Below are 21549 nucleotides of genomic sequence, written 5' to 3'. Positions count from 1 at the left end.
CTACCTGCCGTTCCAAGTAAATTTGTATGTGTCAAACTCCAAACCTTCAAATGAAATTCTATTTTGTATGCTCGAGCAACTCATGTAACAACTAGGGCTGCCTATATCTTCTATGCTAGGTGTGTTATTCTCAGCGGAGTGGACTCCGCTCCTCATTCACGAGAAAGGGCCGGTAACCGGGATGCCCAGTCCCATGATCCAAAAAGATCAAAGAAAATCAAATAATTAAACAAAACTCCCCCAGGGCTGTTGTATGTTGGAGGCACTCGTTGTTTCGAGCAAGCCATGGATTGATGCTTGTTGGTGGTTGGGGGAGTATAAACCTTTACCATTCTATTTGGGAACTGCCTATAATGCATTTAGTGTGGAAGATATAGCCATCTCATAGGTGTTGCGTTGACAGCGAAAGTATCCCGCTCGAAATGTTATTCAATCTCTATTTTAAAATCGAGCTCTGGCACCTCTACAAATCCCTGCTTCCCTCTGCAAAGGGCCTATCTATTTACTTTTATGTTGAGTCATCACCCTTCTTATTAAAAGCACCCGCTGGAGAGCACACTATCATTTGCATTCATTATTATTGGTTTATATTGGGTATGACTTGACTGGATCTCTTTTACCATGAATTACAATGTTTAGTCAGTCCTTGATCTTTAAAGGTGCTCTGCATTTATGTTTTGCGGTCTCAGAAAGGGCTAGCGAGATACCATTTTGTTATATTATGTTATGATTATTTTGAGAAAGTGTTGTCATCCGAGTTTTAGTATTATGACTCGCTAGCTGATTATGTTATTGATATGAGTAGTTGTGAGACCTATGTGTTATTGTGAGTATGGTTAGTTCGTAATATTTGCTGAAACTTGAATGCTAGCTTTTCATGTTTACAACAACAAGAGCAAACAGAGTTTGTAAAAGTTTTTCTTTTTCACTTTCAGTTTATCAAGTGAATTGCTTGAGGACAAGCAAATGTTTAAGCTTGGGGGAGTTGATACGTCTCCAACGTATCTACTTTTCCAAGCACTTTTGCCCTTATTTTGGACTCTAACTTGCATGATTTTAATGAAACTAACCCGGACTGACGTTGTTTTCAGCAGAACTACCATGATGTTGTTTTATGTGTAGAAAATAAAATTTCTCGGAATGACCTGCAAATCCATGGAGGGACTTTTCAAAATTAATAAGAATTTTTGGCGAAAGAATCAGGGCCAGGGGGCCCAAGGCCTGTCCACGAGACAGGGGGCGCACCCCCCGTAGGGCGCGCCCCCCTAGGGCGTGCCCCCTATCTCGTGGGCCCCTCGGACCTCCTCCGACCTCAACTCCAACTCCATATATACCGTCTCGGGGAGAAAAAAATCGGAGAGAAAGTTTTATCGTGTTTTACGATACGGAGCCGCCGCCAAGCCAATCGGAGAGAAAGTTTTATCGTGTTTTACGATACGGAGCCGCCGCCAAGCCCTAATCTCTCTCGGGAGAGCTGATCTGGAGTCCGTTCGGGGCTCCGGAGAGGGGGATTCGTCACTGTCGTCATCATCAACCATCTTCCATCACCAATTTCATGATGCTCACCGCCATGTGTGAGTAATTTCATCGTAGGCTTGCTGGACGGTGATGGGTTGGATGAGATTTACCATGTAATCAAGTTAGTTTTGTTAGGGTTTGATCCCTAGTATCCACTATGTTCTGAGATTGATGTTGCTATGACTTTGCTATGCTTAATGCTTGTCACTAGGCCCCGAGTGCCATGATTTCAGATCTGAACCTATTATGTTGCCATGATTTCAGATCTGAACCTATTATGTTTTCATCAATACTAGTTGACCAGCTACGCCAAATGGCGCAGAGACCCGCTGAAACCATGTTTTCGATGAAAATAGTTTCATTTTGCAAGGACCAACGTCAAATGGTGCATAGACCCATTGAATCCATGTTCACATTGAAAAAAAAATCATGTTTTGATTTATTTGTGGGCAAACACATACGATAACAAGTTTAACCCTTTAATAAAATAAAATAAAAATATAGGCTTGTTGTCTACAATGATATTTTAATTTGGTGGTATAAAATCGCACTTAAGACCATGTCGCATTGAAAAAATGTGTATTTTCAAGTAATCTCTTGTACTTCCGTTACTTTGAAAATGACCTAAGGCTCAACTCACACATCATTAGTTAAGCTCATCGAGACTGAATTCCTTGATTGACCATTAATACATCAGCTCCATACTTCCGCTTCTGTTCCTTCAAGATGGACTCTTTACATGTTGTACACACTGTTGGCGCTTTCCAAAGAAGCTAGCATGTGAAAAGTAGCAGCGCCAGTACAGTAGAAAAGGCCATCTAGTTACTGAACTGGCCGTGCATGTACACAAGACAGAAACACTGAATCTTCAACACCATAGACGGCCCAAACGTTTCCTCTTCTTCTGCTTCTAATGTGCCCTAGTTGATCACTCTATCAAGATAGATATTGCACCCGAGAACTACTGCCACAACCTCATCCATCCATGAGATCTATCGAGCATTTTCTCCAACAAATTAAGCAAAGTTTACCCAGAATCAACCCGTATCTCTCTCCCCTCTCCTGCAACTCACACAACAATAAGTATAACAATCAGTATATATGGACACAGCTGCATGAGGGCACATCAAGAAACAACAGGAAAACACATCAATTAGGATGCTTGTTCAGTATACACACCTTCGCAAACATTATCTTCTCCTTTACATATTTGATTTCTAGCACATAATAAGCATCATCATCCATATTTCAAAGTCATGGTTGTTAATTTTGCATCATGTGTGATAATCTGGATTCAAAAAAAGCCCTGAATCCTTTCCTGATAATCTTAGTGTTATCATAGTCTTCCCTGCCAAAGAATAATTGTTGAAAACAAGAAATATAAGAGGTTTTATATGCTAATGATAATATGCTGCAGAAACACAAAAAACGAAAAAATAACCAGAGATGAGATGAACCAAAAAAATTGAGCTTATAGTACAAATATCAACTACAAACGCCTTGTCCCAGCTTATAAGGAAATTATTTCATCAAGCGTATAGTACAAAAACCAAATACTCTGTATAAGCATATAGATAGAAATGCTCAATGGCAATGGGCATATCTGCAGCGTTGCCACAACCTGGAACATAGATGGGGACAGTCTTTAAGGCAAAGCAAATATTTGACTAATCAACAAGAAACTCTGCACATTCCACTTTTCTGGAGTAAACATGGTGATGGCACACGACCGCGAGGCAACAAATTGAAAATTTAACATCTCTATGTGATTTGAGATGGTTCAAACAGAACATACATATGTTATACATAGGTAGCCATATGAAGCTGTAAACTAAGACAAAGGCCACCCTAGGCAGAATTTCCAATAGTGACAAAGGAACATCTCGTAATAAGGAGCATTCTATGACTATTCCAAAACAGAAGGCACCTCAGGACGCGTGTAGTCAAATTAGTCTAGCTTAAAAACTAAATAGTAAATAAGGTACCATTTGTTTTTCCATGAAAAATAGGCATGCCATATTAGATTTTTGAAATCCTTCACTTGAAAACGCCATATTCAACTGCCCATATTATTGATGTATAAACAGTCAGCTGCAGTCAGTCAAGTGTTTTTAAGAGAATATGCAAACAGCAAGAAACCAAAGCAGACCCCCACTTCTTAAAAAGAGCTCCAATAAACTTAAATTGCCATCCTATTAATTAATCTCTACAGATGAGAAACTTATTCATGGGTTTGTCCTCCAGAAAACAACTTTAACTCTCACAAAAAATAGTTTGACCAGTTCTAAAAAAATACATTCGTATGCACGGGTTTAACTCTCAAAAAACAGCTTTACCTCTCATAAAACAGGTTTAACTCTCACAAAACTTATGCACGGGTTTATCCTCAAGAAAATTTCCATTATCACCCATCCAACATATGACTCAAGACCATATATCACAAAACCATATGTTCACGGCATGTCCCCAACTTGCATATGAGGCCTTTCTAAATAGAAACTATATGGAAAAATAAACATCATTCATCTAATTGGATCTTAAGTAAACACGACTGCATGTTTGCATATAATCTAATTGAATTTTAAGGAGGACGACAAAATGCACGTGTGTGGCCACGACACCCATGTTGCCATGGTGTTCAGTGCTACCAAGAAGAAAACTAACAAAACTGGAAAGTAGCCGAACCCGGGGCCGTGAGGGAGGTTGAGCATGAAATCTTCATCGCTGCACACCAGAGAGCAGTGGGGTAAAGACAATGCTTATGTTTATAGAAAATGTGCACTCGTTTAAATGCATGTATAGCCCTTTTTAGGGGAATAAAGGGTACTTTTCAAATTGACATAGGAAAGCAGTAAAAACGGAGCAAGCTCATAAATACATTTATGGGCAGAAACATATATACATAGATGGAACACATAAAGATAAGGAATGCATCTATCAAGTACATGGAAACCCAGATCACTGCCAAACATGAAGAAACATTAATAAACAGGTAGAGAAGTGATGTACAAAGCTTCAACTTTGTCCCATGGAGTATCCAGCTACACAAGAACGGTATTGGAATTCAGAAATTGTATGAGATGTACCATACAACCAGTGAAATGTTAGGTCACTTACATTGCTTGGATTTGTCATTCAGTAGAGATTTTTCCGCACAATATACTTATCAGCTAAGAATCTTGGAAAATGGAGATCCAGTCCCATAACCTAGCAAATTATCAAACAAAATCAGGAAGGAAAATATAGGAGAAATCAAAAGATAAGTATATTGACCAAACCTAGGAATTGTGTGACTGGCGAGGACGAAAATACTATAGACATCACCAACGCCAACCCTGGCTACTGCAGTCGGCGGCGCAACGTCTCTTGCCAACCAAACAAACATGTGAAACAAGAATGAAATTAGATGGAAAGGGGAGCTGAATTAGGCAGGAGGAACTCACTGGGGAGTTGCATCCAGAAGGGACGAGGGTGAGATCCTGGTCCTTCTTCGATGCGTCTTGGCGGGGCGACAATGACGGCGCCGTCCGGCACTCTCCCGCCTACATCCGCCGCCCCGTTGCTTCTCCCCGCCTGCGCCAGGCTCGCCTCGAGCCAGCCGCCACCAAGGAGCCTAAGCGACGGGATGTGGTTCTGGGAGGAGGAGAAACACGAAGGGGAGTTGGGCACGATGATCCGAGGGATGCGCGCCGCGGCAGGGGGCGGCGAGGAGGAAGGACAGGCGCGGTGGCTCTGGCGGATGTTGTGATTGGGGAAGGGTTTGCCACCAGCACATGGGCGACGCCTCGCACGAGGGACCCAACGCGCGGTGCTCGCACGTTCAGTTGTCAGCAATGCGTTGGCCACACAAACCCAACAGCTATCAAACATAGCACAACTGACCGCTGGCCCCACCTCTCAACACGGGCCCAGCATCAGTGGCCTTGTAAAACTAAACAAAGGCACTGGACGACCTGGAGAAACGACGCGTCAGTGGACACGGTAGTGCATGGAGGTCAGCCTCGGCACAACGCGCACAGGAACCCAACAACTCTCTCCAACCCTGGCATAATTGAAGCGACATGGATTGCAGGAAGCCCACCAACCGACGTGTAGGACCATCGGCAATCTGGCCCACCCATCATTGTGTGATAGGAAGACGCGGGTGTGCACGCGTCGGCTAACCTGCATCACACCGCCCCATGCCTCTCTGCCCATACGCTCCCACCAAGAAACATTTGCACAGACGTAACACGGAGGAAAACAACAGAAAGTCGCTTACACATGGGACCAACGGCCATCTTGGCCCACTCGTCATTGCATGGAAGGGTAGCGGCAGGTGTAGACGTGTCATTCCAGCCGGCTGCCGAGCCAGAGGCGCGCACTAGCCCACGACGCGCGATGCGAGACACGCACGCGGCGGGGAAGGAGAGGCCGCCCGCGACCCAACAAGAATTGACCCAGCCAATAGCGTAGGAGGCTGAGCCCACAAGTCATCGCCCCAACGAACTCACCACGCGGTCAAAACGAGACTGATGAATTTCCATCGAGCATCCACCGGTCAGCAGTGAAAAAAGGACCTCGACCAAGATTGAACCCCCATCGAACGGCCAGCGAAGGAAGCCATCGGGGGAGCTCCTTGGGAGCGAGTTGCCCAGCCTCTGTTTTGTTTTAAATATGTGTGTTCTTGATCCTATCTTGCAAGTCTATAGTCACCTATTATGTGTTATGATCCGACAACCCCGAAGTGACAATAATCGGGACACTTCTCGGTGATGACCGTAGTTTGAGGAGTTCATGTATTCACCATGTGTTAATGCTTTGGTCCGGTTCTCTATTAAAAGGAGGCCTTAATATCCCTTAGTTTCCACTAGGACCCCGCTGCCACGGGAGGGTAGGACAAAAGATGTCATGCAAGTTCTTTTCCATAAGCACGTATGACTATTTACGGAATACATGCCTACATTACATTGATGAACTGGAGCTAGTTCTATATCACCCTATGTTATAACTATTGCATGAGGAATCGCATCCGGCATAATTATCCATCACTGATCCATTGCCTACGAGCTTTTCATATATTGTTCTTCGCTTATTTACTTTTCCGTTGCTACTGTTACAACTACTACAAAAACCCAAAAACATTTATCTTTATTGTTGCTACTGTTACCATTACTATCATACCACTTTTGCTACTAAACACTTTGCTGCAGATACTAAGTTATCTAGGTGTGGTTGAATTGACAACTCAATTGCTAATACTCAAGAATATTCTTTGCCTTCCCTTGTGTCGAATCAATAAATTTGGGTTGAATACTCTACCCTCGAAAGCTGTTGCGATCCCCTATACTTGTGGGTTATCAATGCTCTAACTTGGCACGGTTCTACTGCTCATATCATGCATATGGTGTCTTGCATTGCATAGTTTAGACATCATACACACAATATTCAACACCATGTTCTTAGTTCAGACATCATATATGCGAATGCCCTCTGCTTAGCATATAAATCACACATGTGAATTAAATCATGTGATCATGGTTACTTAGATAACATGTATGTGAATTATGTCATGCGATCTTGCTTTGTTAGTCATCATATCTTTGAATTATGTTATGCTATGCTATACAGTTTAGATAGACATCATATATGTGAAATTATGTCATGCTATCCGTTTTAGTTAAAAAATATACATGTCAACTATTTAATGCCCTATTTTTTCCACACTATCTAGTGCATATGTCTCTCATACAATGTCTGTACATTTAACTATGTTTCCTGTTTATCAGCCATTTGAATTGGAGCGGGTGATGGCAGTATCTAACAGACTAAAAACACGGTCTTCAAATAAAACAATGCTACCTCTTGGTGGAGATAGCAGCCCAGTTGTATATGCATGAGAACCAGCCCTACCACACATAACCCAGACTCTCGCAGATTTTACCCCTACCATGATGGACAGAGAACCAGCTTCACCCAATCTAACCCCAACCCCAGCAGATAGTAACCCAGTTCCTGTTGACACAACACCATCTCCACCACAGAGCTCCCAAACAAGAGCAGTTAGTAAGGTAGCTCCAGTGCCCAAAGTGCCAGTACTACCACGGCGAATCCCAACTCCACTAGTTAGTACACCTATTCCTGTGGAGGAAGCACAACCAGTCATTCATAGTTTAGCATCTATCACATTTGATGTTGTTAAATCCTATGTGAGTATCTTCCCATCATGGAAATATTATACTGAAGATGAAGGAAAATGCCAGTTGCAGGTGTTTGTCCAGGAGTTATGTGTAAGTAATGTTATTCATGGCAATTACTTTGCTTTGTCCCATACATTCTACCACCATGATGGTTATAATACAGCGAATTTTCCCATTTTTCTCTATAGAGAAGGACCGATTTGGAAACTTAGGATGAGGTATCTTGTGCTAATTCCTCTGCTATCTTCAAGAATGGTTGGTGGAAGTATAGGAATTACCTGAAGAAAACGTACTTCACTGGCAAAGAAACTCATCAAATTCGCTTACGTTCTCCTGAGACACATTTACTGGACGATGACTGGAAACGCCTTGTTCTTTACTGGTCTTGAACCAAGAATGTGGTAAAGTCTATGAGCTAATTTTATTTTAAGTACTATATGCTTGTGTCTTACTGTACTCTGTTCGTGTAGAACAAGTGCTTAAACCTGAAGACCAACTGTTCTCATTTAAGATTCCATTGCTATCGTGCATACTGCTTTGCTCTTGTATCACTGTATTTACTCATACAAACTTATTTTTAAATTGAACGATCCAATGGAAACTCCAATGGAACAATAGGTATGTTTACACATGTTTATTTAACAGATTTCCTCTTATAAATAGCTCTGTTGATTTCAATTTCAATTGTGTATAGAGTTGACTTCTCATATCATGCACATTACTAGCATCATAACAGGGCCAATAGTGTTGTTGTACATGTAGACCCATGGTACCCATATGAAATCTTGTTGTGCTGTGTAGTTTCCCACGCTTTGTATTCTTTCAGTGCTACTTTCTCTTGAACTGATATGATTTGAACCGTGTCTCTATTTTGATTTGGCAAGACAATGCAATGACCATAGGACATAGATATATGTTTGTTTGATGCTTTTATAATGTACTACTTGGCAATAGAAGACTTGGTAGTTTAATCTTGTCCACCTTACTAATGAACTGGTTCACCGAATGAGTTTCATATACTAGTACATGCTAAACCTGTTATGTGTCTGCTTGTTTCTTCTTTTAGAATGCCAACAGAATATTGGGGAAGAGTGCCTTATTAAGCAATGATAAAGGAAGTAATGCATATAAGGTTCAGGATCGTGAGACATCCTTGTTGGTTTCCAACAAAGCTGATAAAACTGCTAAGGAAAACTATCTTGAAGACAGTGAGGCAACCCCAAAGTCCTGTCTTGGTTTACTATTTGAGTTACTAGCAACTACTGCTTGCACAAGCTATTCAAACTCACTGTCTGAATCAGTTCGGTTTCTTGAGTCTTAACTACAAGCTGAAAGACATCGATCAGCTGTGTTGCGACAAGAAGCGGGAGGACTGCGGAAGTCCCTAGAGCATTCAGATGCATACTTTCTGGTGCAACAGCAAGCGTTGGAAGATTTTAGCGCCAAACAGGACAAAGCTAATAAGCTTGCTAAGCTTATTGCCAGCATGGTGGATACTCAGGATAACATTTCTTGAGCTCTTCTAAAGTTGTTTCACTTATGGACTTGTTTTGCTGCCTCGTTTATTTGCACTGGTGGCCAATTTTGACGGCCAATGTATGTAATATGCTGCTTTGTTCCCTATATTTGCACTAGTGGCGAACTTTGATGCCCAGTGAATGTAATATGTGTAATAGCTGTAATAGGCTAGCGTTAATTGCTTTCTTATTTATTTCCTTACTGTCTTGTTTAGTTGTTTGCATGTAGTCACTGCAGCTCTTTTTCCGCGTTTTTCTAGTGGCCACAATAACCTATTTTTGGTAACTAGGCCACAATAATCATGGCAACACACAGACTGTTGTAACCATGGGCCTCCTGCGGGCCGAAGGATCCATGGACTTTCTACGGGCCATATGATCCATGGGCCTTCTACGGGCCGTAGGATACATTGGTCTTCGACGGGCTGTAGGATCCATGGGCCTTCTACGGGGCGTATAATCATTTCGCAAAACATAGGCCATACTATTCATGGACCATAATGGGCCGTCAATAGGGCGTATTTGATAACGCTATGAAAACAGTCCAACGGGTTAACGGGCCACAAAGGGCTGAATGTAACCACGGGCTGAATTTGGCCCACAAACAGAACAGGCCAGTAACGAACTGTAACTAACCGAATTCTAGAAATGAGCCCAAGAATAAATGGGCCCTTAGAAGGCCGAAAGTTAACACGGGCTGGAAATGGTTGAGGGAATAATGGGCCGTTAATGGGTATAAAGCGATACACTATTCATTATGGGCCAGTTTCATCTCAGACCTTTAATGGTCCGAGAGTTACAGAGGGCCTCATATGGGCCGAAAGACATAATGGGCCATACATGGGCCGGAAGTTACAACAGGCTGGAATCATATTGGATGGCCCAGGTGAAGCTACTGGGCTTAATTCCGATAGGCCGTAACGGGTCGAGAGTTAGGGGGTCGTAAATGGGCTATATATGAACATGTCGTTAACAGGCTTTTCATGGGCTGGCCCGTTACCTTTTGACCAAGTCAAATGGTCCAGCCTTTTCACCGGAATGGGCCTCTATTGGGTCATGCCACATGTCGACGTATCATAGGCGCCTCCTGTCCAATGGGTGGATGACATCTGTCCCAACGGTGAGCCAACACGTGTTTCCTCTGGCCAATGAGAATTTTACACATGGAAAATCCCCATTGGCCCAGGCTGTTAACGGGTTATCGGATCCAAAACCGGACCCGATAGCTTAATGGTGACCTGTTACGGTGGATGCCACGTGTCGGTCACCCTTGACGAAAGCACTTCCATGACGCGTGATTTATCTTCATGGAAGTGGACACTTAAGTGATGATAATTTTGGTAATGTCATGGAACACTTCTACGATAGCACATGTATAACTATCTTAATTCTGTCATAAAATCGTCATGGATGTACATGCATGATAGAAAATGTGACCTACTGTGACAAACACGTATCATCACGGAAGTGTGTTTTTTTGTAGTGTGCCATGAAACCACTTTTCCACCGCCGCGACCTTCTGTACCCGTGAGATCCCATCTTGGGGCCTTTTCCGGCGATTAGCCGGAGGGGGATTCGATCATGGAGGGCTTCTACATCAACACCATTGCCTCTCCGATGAAGCATGAGTAGTTTACCACAAACCTTTGGGTCCATAGTTATTAGCTAGATGACTTCTTCTCTCTCTTTGATTCTCAATACAAAGTTCTCCTTGATGTTCTTCGAGATCTATTTGATTTAATATTTTTTTGCGTGTTTGCCGAGATCCGATAAATTGTGAATTTATGAACAAGATTATCTATGAATATTATTTGGTTCTTCTCTGAATTCCTATATGCATGATTTGATATTTTTGCAAGTCTCTTCGAATTATCGGTTTAGTTTGGCCTACTAGATTGATCTTTCTTGCCATGGGAGAAGTGCTTAGTTTTGGGTTCAATCTTGCGGTGTCCTTTCCCAGTGACAGTAGGGGCAGCAAGGCACGTATTGTATTGTTGCCATCGAGGATAAAAAGATGGGGTTGATATCATATTGCTTGAGTTTATCCCTCTACATCATGTCATCTTGCTTAATGCGTTACTCCGTTCTTATGAACTTAATACTCTAGATGCATGTTGGATAGCGGTCGATGTGTGGAGTAATAGTAGTAGATGCAGGCATGGGTTGGTCTACTCGACGCAGACGTGATGCCTATGTTCATGATCATTGCCTTAGATGTCATCATAATTATGCGCTTTTCTATCAATTGCTCAACAGTAATTTGTTCACCCACCGTAATACATGCAGTAATTTGTCTCTTTTCCATTATATTAAAGTCTCTTTTTCATATTGTAGGATCGAAAGTATGTCTAGAAGGGGGGTGATTAGACTACTTGACCAAATAAAAATCTAGCCTTTTTCCAATTTTAAATCTTGGCAGATTTTAGCAACTTAGCACAAGTCAAACAATCAACGTACACATACAATTCTAAGAGTATAGCAGCGGAATGTAAAACAATCTATCTATTATATTATTAAAACAATAGAAAACGTACGGCTTAGATGTAACAGTAGAAAAATAGTTAAAAACAACAGCTATGATTCAGATGAAAGATGTACGTATATGCATGACTCCTTTACCCATGCGTTACTGCCAGCCACGGTCGGACTAGCAAATCAAGATGGATTCATATCCAGAGGAAAGCGGGAGTCCAGGCCCAACACATATAGGTGACTTTCCTTATATCATCGTAAGTGCATTTTTTTATGTGAAGGTATTGCCTCCAGCCGAATTTTATATGAATTTTATATTTGTGGGCCAAGCACAAGTTGAAGTACGGAGAAAACACACACATGTGCTTTTGTAGGCTCTACTACGTAACGTACTAATCAAAGGAGCTAGCAAGCTTAAAAAAAAGAACTAGCCTCCAACTACATTTTCTGATGCCATCACTTGCATAGCCACTTGAAAAATTCAATCCGTTTCCCATGCTAATTACAGTTGATGTTGTCATGACACATCGGCAAGAAAGCAAGAACAACCTTTTTTATTTAGCAATCCTTAATTTGTACGTATACATGAGCCAAACAGATTCATGCAGGCTAATTACTATTGATGGCTTCATGCTGACATTAGAAAAGGTAGCAAGCAACAATAATTTTTGCTCATTAGCCACGTGCATAGGGTCTAATTTGCACATAATTTAGTGATTAGGAGCATGTAGTGGAATGAGGGATAACAAAAATATGGCTGTGCAACTGAAAATATAGTTGGAGATATTTAAAATATTAATAAACATGATAAAAGCACATACATAGGCGTTTGTTTCTTTTGTGGCAACATATAGATGTTCAATATACAGTAATTAAAAACTAAACAGCATGAGAATTTACTCAACAAAAAATGCAAGAACAGACGCATCGCGTATTTTCTCAAGAGGTATGTTTGACATATAATTTGATATTGCTTCGATGAATTAGGAACATGCAGTAGAACAAAGAGTAAGAAATATATTGTTGGGCTATCGGAGATGCCTAAAATATAAATAACAGTGTGAAAGAAGGTAAATTTCAAATATCAGAAGACAAATAACTTATCAAATATAACTAAAATTTATCTGTTGATTCTAATTATAATGGCCGCGATTAAAAGATAAAAAAGTTCATATAGCATTGGTCGCATACAAATGAGTGTACCATATGCCAGGAAAAAAATATTACGCACATTCATATAGTCATTATTGTTCATGCACCTAGGATATAACGGAACAACACAAACTATCAACTGAATGGAGTAAACCAGTCCCTTGCCGCTACCCGGTGAACCATCCCATGCGTGTAAGCCACACTATTAGGGAAGCACATGGGAAGATAGTCCAAACATTCATGAACCTTAAAAGGCCATCAATATGTTTATTTAATAAAATTGATGTGCTCTAAGTTGATGATGTAACCACGTGGCAGACGTGGTAAGCAACTAAACAGCGTGAGAATTTACTCAACAAAAAATGCAAGAACAGACGCATCGCGTATTTTCTCAAGAGGTATGTTTGACATATAATTTGATATTGCTTCGACGAATTAGGAACATGCAGTAGAACAAAGAGTAAGAAATATATTGTTGGGCTATCGGAGATGCCTAAAACATAAATAACAGTGTGAAAGAAGGTAAATTTCAAATATCAGAAGACAGATAACTTATCAAATGTAACTAAAATTTATCTGTCGACTCTAATTGTAATGGCCGCGATTAAAAGATAAAAAAGTTCATATAGCATTAGTCGCATACAAATGAGTGTACCATATGCCAGGAAAAAAAATATTGCGCACATTCATATAGTCATTATTGTTCATGCACCTAGGATATAACGGAACAACACAAACTATCAACTGAATGGAGTAAACCAGTCCCTTGCCGCTACCCGGTGAACCATCCCATGCGTGTAAGCGACACTATTAGGGAAGCACATGGGAAGATAGTCCAAACATTCATGAACCTTAAAAGGCCATCAATATGTTTATTTAATAAAATTGATGTAGTTGATGATGTAACTACGTGGCAGACGTGGTAAGCAACTCAAACTTGATGAAAAGATTACGGTTAATTGTGATTATTAATATTTTTAATAAATAGTAGACAAATCTTTATGATGTGGACAAAGAAAGGGTCGACATCACGGTCCAAAACCGTCATGAAGATAATTTTGGTAAAATAATGGTTTTACAAGAAAGAAGTGATTCGTCGCAAGAAATCGCTCATTTTATAGTGTTTCCCAGTGTCGAAAGTACCTACAGGATGACTTAATAACCCTGCGTTCGCTTTGGTCGTTAGCGTCTGGCTAAAAAGCTTTAATTTCATCTCATCCTAAGTGAAAGAATTTAATTTAATTTGTCCCACATATTTCATCAAATAGTCACTATTGTTGGTATGGATCCTCCATATTGTCATATGTAAGGTTTGAGTATTTAATAAAAGGAGTTGCAATAATTAGTATTTGGCAACAATAGTGCACTTAATATAAATATTTGTATTAGTTTTCTTTTATATTTTGTGATATACCGTTGCTACTTTCGTAGAAAAATTAAATCATGTAATATTTGGCTGGTAGGGGGGATAGCGGCTGAGAAAGCAATATCGTGGGAACAATAAAAAAATATCAAGTTATGATGAATGGAAAACATAGATAATTAGAGTAAAATGAGAAGGCATCGAAGCATGTGGATCATGTATGGTAGATTAAAAATAGAAAACATAATTGCAATATGGCAAGACAGAAGATATTACCACTCTCTACACGATTCACCAATAATTATCTTGACTTAGACTAAACAACATAGAGAATTATAGTAAGATGAAAAGACATGGAAGCAGGTGGATCATGTACAATATAGTATTAAAAGGAAAACATAATTAAAATGTGGCAAGTGAAGAGTAAAACAAATTGTAAAGGAAATGAGGTAAAAGTATTTGGTCTTTCATGTCACGCGTCTAGATCTTTGACACCAACAGATAGTATAAAATAGGAACATATGTCTATCAAAATTTAATGCAAAAATGTTATAAAGTAGTTATATAAAATACGCATATATAGCAATAGATATAAAATCTTGCGGCGCAAATGCGCGGGTCACCCTGCTACTTGCATATGAAGGTAAAAGGGAGGAGTTTGAGGAAGCAAACACAATGTTGACACGGAGATTTTTTAGCCGTGGTTCTGATAGGTGGTGCTATCGTACATCCACGTTGATGGAGACTTCAACCCAGGAAGGGTAACGGTTGCGCGAGTCCACGGAGGGCTCCACCCACGAAGGATCCATGAAGAAGCAACCTTGTCTATCCCACCATGGCTGTCGCCCACGAAGGACTTGCCTCACTAGGGTAGATCTTCACGAAGTAGGCAATTTCCTTGCCCTTACAAACTCCTTGGTTCAACTCCACAATCTTGACGGAGGCTCCCAAGTGACACCTAGCCAATCTAGGAGACACCACTCTCCAAGAAGTAACAAATGGTCTGTTGATGATGAACTCTTTGCTCTTGTGCTTCAAATGATAGTCTCCCCAACACTCAACTCTCTCTCACAGGATTTGGATTTGGTGGAAAGAAGATTTGAGTGGAAAGCAACTTGGGGAAGGCTAGAGATCAAGATTTATGTGGTAGGAATGGAATATCTTGACCTCAACACAAGTGTAGGTGGCTCTCTCTCAGAAAATGTATGTTGGAAGTGTAGGCATGTTCTGATGGCTCTCTCCACGAATGAAGAGTGGGTGGAGGGGTATATATAGCCTCCACACAAAATCTAACTGTTACACACAACTTACCAAACTCGGTGGGACCGAATCGTGAAACTCGATCGGACCGAATCATGAAACTCGGTCGGACCGATTAAGTAAATAATGTGACCGTTAGGGTTTTCGGTGTGACCGACATGTCAACTCGGTGGGACCGATATGGTTAGGGTTAGGGCATAACACAATCTCGGTGAGACCGATTACACAAAATCGGTGAGACCGATTTTGGTAATAGACACACAGAGAGTTGGTCAGGCAAACTCGGTGGGACCGATTCGCTCATCTCGATTGGATCAAAACGTTACAAAAGGGAAACAGAGAGTTTGCATTGCAATCTAGGTGGGACCGATCGCTCATCTCGGTTTGACCAAAACGTTACGAAGGGAAACAGAGAGATTACAATCCCATCTCGGTGAGACCGAGATCCCTATCGGTGAGACTGAAAATACTAGGGTTTGAGGCAGTGGCTATGTCATTTGAACTCGGTGGCGCCGGATAGACAGTTTCAGTGTGGCCGAGTTTGACTTTTGGTTTGGGACATATGTGGATGTGAGAAAGTAGTTGAGGGCTTGGAGCATATCGCTAAGCATTTTGGAGCAAGAAACTCATTAAGCAACACCTCATCCCTCCTTGATAGTATTGGCTTTTCCTGTAGACTCAATGTGATCTTGGATCACAAAAATGGAAAATGTAGAGTCTTGTGCTTTGCGCTTGAGCCAATCCTTTTGTCCTTAGCATTTTGAGGGGTCCACTTTTCTCATCCATGCCATGCCAATGATTGAGCTTTCCTGAAATATTTATCTTGAAATAGCATTAGCTCAATGAGCTATATGTTGTTAGGAATTACCAAAACCACCCAGGGATAGTTGCAGTTTCAATCTCCCCCTTTTTGGTAATTGATGACAACATATAGATCAAAGCTTCAACAAATGATAATAAGATTGAAAAACATCGTCGCTTTTTAAAGTATGTGATAAGTAAGAGCTCCCCCTAAATTTGTGCATTATTTAAAATTTGCTTTGGACTGCAAATGCACAATGTGTTAGGATCATGGGTTACTCTTCCATGTCACATATATCTTAGTGGAGCGCTCAAAATGATAATGATTGAACAAATGCACTCATCACCAAGCAAAGTGAATGATCATATGAGGATATAAAAGGTAATATCATCCAACAAGCATAAAGATAGCATATGATCAAACACATGATCATCCAAGTATCTCACAAAAGACATAGTGTATCAAGCAAGCACACAATAAAGAAGTTCAACCACCAAAAACAAGAGAGATCAAAAGCAACACTCTCTCTCGAAGCCTATGATCTATAAATTTTTCTCCCCCTTTGGCAACAAGTTACCAAAAGTTCAAAAATGCATAGTGCTAAACGACTCTCAGGCTTGGTCTTCATGAGGTGGTGTAGAGATGACTCCAAGGACGAAATCATCAGTTGATGTAGCTGGAGCTGGTGGAGTGGCTGCTGGAGCTGGTGGCACTGAAGTTGTAGCCGGTGCAGATGATGTAGCTCTGGTGTCTGGAACAGACACTGCAGTAGATCTCTGTCCTCTGGGCACTCTAGCAAATGCATCTGTAGTAGACTTGCCCTTCTTCTCCTGCACATCCTCCTGAAGTTGCCCAACTGCAGTTTGGATCTCAGTGACCTTGACATCAAGAGCATAAAACTTCTGCTCAATGATCCTTTCCAAACTCTCCTGGTTTTGAGTCAGGGTGGCCAAGCCCTTCTCAATTCTCAAGGTGGAGGCAATCAAGTAGCCAAGCTGATCTTGCTTTCTCTTCAGGAACACTTGAGATGCCTCTTCAGCAGTTGGCATATTTGGAGCTTTCTCTGCCCTTGCCTTCTCTCTCTTCTCATGTGCTTGCACAGATGATGGTTCCTCCTCATTCATCTCAACAGTGTTATCTTCAAACTCAGGATATAAGGGTAGATGCTCCTGATAACCCACAAGTATAGGGGATCGCAACAGTTTTCGAGGGTTGAGTATTCAACCCAAATTTATTGATTCGACACATGGGGAGCCAAAGAATATTCTCAAGTATTAGCATTTGAGTTGTCAATTCAACCACACCTGGATAACTTAGTATCTGCAGCAAAGTATTTAGTAGCAAAGTAGTATGATAGTAATGGTAACAGTGATAAAAGTAATGATAGATGTTTTGTAGTAATTGTAACTGTAGCAATGGAAAAGTAAATAAGCAAAGCATAATATGTGAAAAAGCTCGTAGGCATTGGATCAGTGATGGATAATTATGTCGGATGCAATTCCTCATGTAATAGTTATAAAATAGGGTGACACAGAACTAGCTCCAGTTCATCAATGTAATGTGGGCATGTATTCCGAATATAGTCATACATGCTTATGGAAAAGAACTTGCATGACATCTTTTGTCCTACCCTCCCGTGGCAGCGGGGTCCTAATGGAAAGTAAGGGATATTAAGGCCTCCTTTTAATAGAGTACCGAACTAAAGCATTAGCACTTAGTGAATACATGAACTCCTCAAACTACAGCCATCACTGAGAAGTATCCCGATTAGTGTCACTTCGGGGTTGTTGGATCATAACACATAATAGGTGACTATAGACTTGCAAGTTAGGATCAAGAACTCACATATATTTATGAAAACATAATAGGTTCAGATTTGAAATCATGGCACTCGGGCCCTAGTGACAAGCATTAAGCATAGCAAAGTCATAGCAACATCAATCTCAAAACATAGTGGATACTAGGGATTAAACCCTAACAAAACTAACTTGATTACATGGTAAATCTCATCCAACCCATCACCGTCCATCAAGCCTACGATGGAATTACTCACGCATGGCGGTGAGCATCATGAAATTGGTGATGGAGGATGGTTGATGATGACGATGACAACGAATCCCCCTCTCCGGAGCCCCGAACGGACTCCAGATCAGCCCTCCTGAGAGAGATTAGGGCTTGGCGGCGGCTCTGTATCATAAAATGCGATGAAACTTTCTCTCTGATTTTTTTCTCTGCGAAACGGAATATATAGAGTTGGAGTTGAGGTCGGTGGAGCTTCAGGGGGCCCACGAGATAGGGGGGCACGCCCCCCACCCTCGTGGACAGGGTGTGGGCCCCCTGGCCTTGATTCTTTTGATAGTATTTTTTATATTTTCCAAAAGTTATCTCCGTGGATTTTCAGGTCATTCTGAGAACTTTTGTTTTCTGCACAATAAACAACACCATGGCAGTTCTGCTGAAAACAACGTCAGTCTGGGTTAGTTTCACTCAAATCATGCAAGTTAGAGTCCAAAACAAGGGCAAAAGTAGATACGTTGGAGACGTATCAACTCCCCCAAGCTTAAACCTTTGCTTGTCCTCAAGCAATTCAGTTGATAAACTGAAAGTGATAAAGAAAAACTTTTACAAACTCTGTTTGCTCTTGTTGTTGTAAATATGTAAAGCCAACATTCAAGGTTTCAGCAAAGATTATGAACTAACCATATTCACAATAACACTTAGGTCTCATATTTACTCATATAAATGGCATAATCAACTAGCGAGCAATAATAATAAAACTCGGATGAAAACACTTTCTCAAAACAATCATGATATGATATAACAAGATGGTTTTTCGCTAGCCCTTTCGGAGACCGAAAAACATAAATGCAAAGCACCTTTAAAGATCAAGGACTGACTAAACATTGTAATTCATGGTAAAAGAGATCCAGTCAAGTCATACCCAATATAAACTAATAGTAATGCATGCAAATGACAGCGTGCTCTCCAGCGGGTGCTTTTTAATAAGAAGGTGATGACTCAACATAAAAGTAAATAGATAGGCCCTTCACAGAGGGAAGCAGGGATTTGTAGAGGTGCCACAACTCGATTTAAAAATAGAGATGAATACATTTTGAGCGGCATACTTTCACTGTCAATGGAACAACTATGAGATCTCGATATCTTCCATGCTACATACATTATAGGCGGTTCCCAAACAAAATGGTAAAGTTTATACTCCCCCACCACCAACAAGCATCAATCCATGGCTTGCTCTAAACAACGAGTGCCTCCAACTAGCAACAATCCTGGGGGAGTTTTGTTAATTATTTCGATTTGCTTTGATCTTTTTGATCACGGGACTGGGCATCCTGGTTACTAGCCATTTTCTCGTGAATGAGGAGCGGAGTCCACTCCTCTTGAGAATAACCCACCTAGCATGGAAGATACAGACAACCCTAGTTAAAACATGAGTTGCTCAAGCATACAAAACAGAATTTCATTTGAAGGTTTGGAGTTTGGCACATAGAAATTTACTTGGAACGGCTGGTAGATACCGCATATAGGAAGGTATCATGGACTCATATGTAATAACTTTGGGGTTTATGGAGTTTAGATGAACAAGCAGTATTCCCTCTTAGTACAGGTGAAGGCTAGCAAAAGACTGGGGAGCGACCAACTGAGAGAGCAACAATAGTCATGAACATGCATTAAAATTAATCAACACTGAGTGCAAACATGAGTAGGATATAATCCACCATGAACATAAATATCGTGAAGGCTATGTTGATTTGTTTCAACTACATGCGTGAACATGTGCCAAGTTGAGTCACTCAATTCATTCAAAGGAGGATACCACCCTATCATACCACATCACAACCATTTTAATAGCATGTTGGCGCGCAAGGTAAACCATTATAAACTCATAGATAATTAAGCATGGCATAAGCAACTATAATCTCTAATTGTCATTGCAAACATGTTTATTCATAATAGGCTGAATCAGGAATGATGAACTCATCATACTTACAAAAACAAAAGAGGTCGAGTTCATACCAGCTTCTCTTATCTCAATCAATCCATCATATATCGTCATTATTGCCTTTCACTTGCACAACCGAATGGTGTGTATAATAATAATAGTTCATGTGCATTGGACTAAGCTGGAATCTGCAAGCATTAAATTCAAGAGAGAAGACAAGGTAATATGGGCTCTAAGTTAAATCAACAATCATGCATATGAGAGCCACTAAACATTTTCATTATGGTCTTCTCCTCTTGACCCCCAAAGGAAAGAAAAGAAATAAAATTATTTACACGGGAAAGCTCCCGACAAGCAAAAGAAGAATGAGAAATCTTTTTGCATTTTTATTTTAATTACTACTACAAGCATGGAAAGTAAACTAACTAATTTTTTTAGTTTTTCTTAAGGTTTATCAAACAAACAAGAACAAAGCTAGAAAAATAAATTAAACTAGCATGGATAATACAATGAAAGAGTATGAGCACCGACAACTAGAATAGTGTGTGAACATGAATGTAAAGTCGGTGAGAAATATGTACTCCCCCAAGCTTAGGATTTTGGCCTAAGTTGGTCTAATGCCAAGGATAGCCTGGCTGATATCCGAAGTTATAACTAGGGTCGTACTAAGATGCAGCAGCCAATGCCTCTTGAGCTGCGGCATGTTGGTGAGCTTCCTCCTCTCTCCTCTCGTGTTCGGTTGCCTCCTCCATGGTGACAACATATATTCGTTTTGCCTGGTAATCAAAAAGGGAAGGAGCAGGGAGAGGAACATGGACAGGGCGTCGTCTGTCAAAGATTAGTCGATACTGGAGGAATTGTTCATTCCTCAAAAGAAAATGATGTCTAACAATCGCGTCATAATCTAAATAAGCGGGAAGCAACTCCATATCGCCCTCACGTGGGGGTATACCAAGATAATTAGCAACACGGGTCGCATAAATCCCTCCAAATTAATCTCCAACTAAACCATTATTATGCAACCTACGTGCAACAATCGCCCCCAAGTTGTAATCTTTATTACCAAATACAACACTCTTAAGAACACAAAGATCAGGGACACACATGTGACATGCTCCGTCTTTACCATTAATGCATCTACCAATGAAGAGAGCAAAATAATGTATAGCAGGAAACTGAATGCTCCCTATGGTAGCTTGTGCTATATCCCTAGATTCTCCCGCAGTGATACTAGCAAGAAAGTCTTCATATTCAGATTTATGGGGTTCATTAACATTGCCCCACTATGGGAGTTTGCAAGTAGTTGTAAAATCTTCTAGGTCCAT

At 40.8% G+C, this 21549-nt stretch overlaps 1 long non-coding RNA gene across 2 annotated transcripts; it reads right to left on the bottom strand.

Moving 5' to 3' along the window:
* Positions 1–2056: 2056 nt before the first annotated feature.
* Positions 2057–5273, bottom strand: LOC119336707. 2 transcript variants are annotated; one of them, XR_005162732.1, is made up of 6 exons: positions 4962–5270; positions 4797–4883; positions 4636–4725; positions 4204–4559; positions 2698–2866; positions 2057–2580 (listed from the first exon to the last, which is right to left on the bottom strand). It is a non-coding gene; the product is annotated as an uncharacterized LOC119336707 (long non-coding RNA). The 2 variants fall into 2 exon arrangements; XR_005162731.1 differs by having other exon boundaries at positions 2698–4559; positions 4962–5273.
* Between the last annotated feature and the right edge of the window lie 16276 nt (positions 5274–21549).

The sequence above is a fragment of the Triticum dicoccoides genome, chromosome 7B (genome assembly GCF_002162155.2).
Source record: "Triticum dicoccoides isolate Atlit2015 ecotype Zavitan chromosome 7B, WEW_v2.0, whole genome shotgun sequence".
In the NCBI taxonomy this organism is placed as follows: Eukaryota; Viridiplantae; Streptophyta; class Magnoliopsida; order Poales; family Poaceae; genus Triticum; species Triticum dicoccoides.
The sequence above is the reverse complement of the archived record's forward strand: the minus strand, read 5'-3'. Positions and strand labels throughout refer to the sequence as shown.